Raw genomic sequence first — 4,008 nt, forward strand, 5'->3', positions numbered from 1 at the left:
TATAGTCTCCCCATCTTGTTGTAGAAACTGCTCTTCCTCTGATATTGCATGAACATGCTGCTGCTGGTTGAGTAGTTTATCAAGCTTGTCATTGAGGGCTTTCATGTCCCTCTTGTACTTGGCATCTTCCTCTCCTGTAGATCGCACAGTGCGATCGTACTCCTCATTGTAGTTCCCATCAGATTGAGCCAAGTTCTTCACTAGGGTCCAAGCTTCATCAACATCCTTGTTGAGGAAGTTACCATTACTTGCGGTGTCCAGCAACATCTGTATCTTGGGGACCACTCCTCGGTAAAGTGTACTCAGCAATGAAGCATTGCTGAAGCCATGGTGTGGACATCGGGTAGTGTATCCCTTGAAACGTTCCCAAGCTTCACTAAACGTCTCATTGTTCTTCTGAACAAAACTGGAAATGTCATTTCTCAGCCTTGCGGTTTTGGAGTTGGAGAAGAATTTGGCCAGGAATGCCTTCTTGCACGCTTCCCAAGTGGAGATGGACTCCTTGGGGAGTGATTTCTCCCAGATGTGTGCTTTGTCTCCCAAAGAGAATGGGAAGAGCCTGAGTTTGAATCCATCCTCTCTAACTCCATTGATCTTGGTGAGGCTACAGAGCCGATCACATTCATCCAGATGATCCAATGGGTCCTCCATTGGCAATCCATGAAACTTGTTACTCTGTATCATTTGGATGAGACTACTCTTGATCTCAAAATTGTTGTTCTGCACAGCAGGTGACACAATGTCATTCCTTTGAGTGTGAGTAGATGGAGCATCCCCTGCTCCTATGTTGGTCCTTTCTTGAGGAGCTGGTGGACCGTTCTGATTGTTCATTGTCTCCTCAATGATTGCTGGTTGCGGTTGTTGAGCTTGTTGCTGTCTGAGTAGCCTTGGTCTGTCAATGTTATCGATGAAAGGACTCAGGTTCTAGCTACCTCTGGATCGTGTTTGCATGCACAGGTAGATGTCCGAGTGTGTACACGAGGCTCAACTCGATCCAGGTAATCGAGTGACAGGTCGGGTGGGTGCTTGGGTTGTACATGAGAATCAAAACAGACAAGAGCGAAAGCAAACAAGTTAGTTTCCGAACCAATATAAACAAAATAACTTGATCTAGCAAGTGCTGAAATCCTAAACGTAGCAAAATAAACACAACCAAAAGGCAACGGTGCCAAATTGATAGACAGGTTTTCACCCAGGGTATCAATTCCCTATGCAGTTGTAGTATAAAGGGTTATCAATCCAAATGTTTGTTAATTACTAGCAGGAAGGATATGATTAGAACAGTACAAGTCAAGCCAAGCAAATAGGGTTTTAGACTAACAATCCTAAAGTGATAATAGAAAAGAAATTAAACAAAGAACCACACGACCTAAGCACTTGATGCAAGCATTCGAGCACAGGATCGGGTGGGGTGATCGAGTAAGCAAATGGGATATGAACAACTCGAGGTATTACTCGATGCAGGTTATCGTGTACCTGATCGGGTAAGGGATCGAGTAATGAAAGAAAATGCAAGCAACTAAAATATGAAAGCTTCTAAGGACGGGGTAATCGAATCCTAAGTATTCTTGACCAGTACAAATGCCTTACATGCCTCAAGCAAATATTTCCTAGACAATGAATCTCTAAAACCTTGTTAACACACTCTCGCACTAGAAACAATCAACCTTGATCACTCCCCTATCCAACTCTCGTTGGAGAAACATGACCAATCAGGCATTAAGATCCGATTCATTATTGTCAGTAAACCCCTTACTCATCTAATCTCTTAGGCTAAGTGAGTAAACCTCTAGCATTGGTTGATTCAAGCATCTCATCTACACCTCTCGGTGGTAAAACACCTTAGATCTAATCTCAACCTCTCGGTCTGTTGACAGCATTAAGAACACCAACCTAGAAGGAAATCTATCAAATACACACAATCAAACTAAGGCATCCTAACCGATCAAGAACACAAAATCATCTATCACATCCCTAGAAACTTTACTACACTACTCGGACATAATAACAAGAAACAAAAAAACAAATGAGAATGAAAATTGCATTATAATAAACGCTAGAGTAGAGTAGAAAGAATACAGGATAGAAATCTAAAGAAAATGATAAAAAGTTATGAGATAAATCTAAAAACAAAAGGGAAAAGTGTTTGAGTCGCTCAGATCTCTCACAGAAGCTCTCGCTCTCTGGTTTGAGGGTCTGCGGCATGCTCGTTTGCGAGTTAGGAGAGGAGGGATTTATATATGGAAACCCCTTTGACCTAGCTTCCCAGACCTGCCCGATGGTCTACTCGATGGGGTACACGAGGATGAAGTCGGATTACTCCTCAGGTAGATATTTGGGTGTTCTTCTTGCTCTTGGATCCTCCTCGATCGTGTTGGTGTTCGGACTTGTTCTTCCAGCTCGATGGCTCCTTCGGGTACATGCTCGGGTTTGTCCTTGTTTTTCCCCATTTTAGGCTCTTTAGCACCTGTTTTCCAAAACATGCAAATGCAAAAATGCAACACCATAAATGGTCTAAAAGTGAATTCCTACAGTTAATGACCTAAAAATGCTAAGTTAAAGGTATGAACAATGCAAAATATGGACAAAAAAAGATGCTAAAAACATTCAAATTAGAGAGTTGTCAGACGCTTAGCCGCTCGGCGCTCACATCAGAAGGGGTTTACAAAAGAAACTTCAGAGATAAGAGAATGCGAAGCACGGGCAGGACAATCCGCCTTCGAATTTGTCGCATGTGGGATCTAAGAGATGGAGAATAGTGGAAAAAACTCCAGCGAATTAAAGTCATCAAGCAAGTTAAAGAAGGATGGCCAATATTTAGGGAATGCACCATAGTGAGTAACTCAACATGTATCCGCTCTATGGCCCACAACAACGCTTCTAACTCTTAATACAGGGGGAGGGGCTCCGTCTTAGACACTTGAACCCCAACAATAAGGTTCGCTCCTCATCAACGCAACATCACCAGCCCAATCATGAATGCTCATTGGTTGCTTTCCAAGAACCATCAATTTGACAACAAGGTGAAGAAACCTGGACATCCGAGGACGGAGATGGAGCTAACATGACTGTCGCAAAAGATAGCGCCTCTTTCCAAGCTAAATTATCGTCCAAAGCCTGAGCAATTATATCATTCGTCTCGATCTCTAAACCTTAAAAACATTTATTTATTTATGGCCTTCCAGATTGCCCATAATAATCAAGGTAATTGAAGAAGTTGATCAGGATCACCCTGTACATCCCTCCAGAAAACAAAATCCAAATTTGAATACACCGACTCATATGGAAAACCCTCTGATGAGACCGAAGTTAGAGATAAATCATAAACTTCCCACGAGTGAGGGCATTCAAGAAAAATGTGATTAATAGTTTCAACCGCAGAGTTGCACTTTTTACACCAGATATTTACATTGGACACTTCGGTGTTTCTATTTACTTTTATAGATAGTGTTTACTTACTAGAATACTTACTTTATATTATTTGTTAAATTTTATTTTATTTTAAAAATTCTAAACCCGCACATCGGACGGGTTCTAATCTAGTTAATAATATATTTCACGATGCTATGTTGTTAATCTGTAGAATGTTTCTATACATTATGGCATCATCCACTTGACGGGACAAGAAGACCATTTAGTTTGGGATCATTGACCGTTCTTTATTAATGTGACATTACTGGTGAAATCTATGAAATTGATGTTAAGATCTTCCGCCAAAATCTTCTTTTTGAAAACAATTAAGACACCAGTGGACTAAATAAGCTCAAGTACAATTTTGTTTGGCTCTTTGTGATCAACAAAGGTTGGAAACTTACACAAAATGGTAATGTTTTTCTATATCAGCATAGTGGTGGGGACTAAGTCTAAAATCGGTAAAAAGGCTTAAGTTTTTGTTCTTTTGACTTCTTTTATTATCATTGTAGCATTGTCTATTTGCCTATATATACACCCATGATCTTGTTGTGGCTACACACCTCATTATACTACATTCTTCATCATCTTCTCTTT

At 40.7% G+C, this 4,008-nt stretch overlaps 1 non-coding gene across 1 annotated transcript; it reads left to right on the top strand.

Annotated features, from left to right (window-relative positions):
- Positions 1-322: 322 nt before the first annotated feature.
- Positions 323-429, top strand: LOC147938574 (small nucleolar RNA R71). The gene has a single exon (XR_015567484.1). It is a non-coding gene; the product is annotated as a small nucleolar RNA R71 (small nucleolar RNA).
- Positions 430-4,008: the final 3,579 nt, after the last annotated feature.

The sequence above is a fragment of the Camelina sativa genome, chromosome 9, assembly GCF_030686135.1.
Source record: "Camelina sativa cultivar CO46 ecotype springtype chromosome 9, ASM3068613v1".
Classification (NCBI taxonomy): domain Eukaryota; kingdom Viridiplantae; phylum Streptophyta; class Magnoliopsida; order Brassicales; family Brassicaceae; genus Camelina; species Camelina sativa.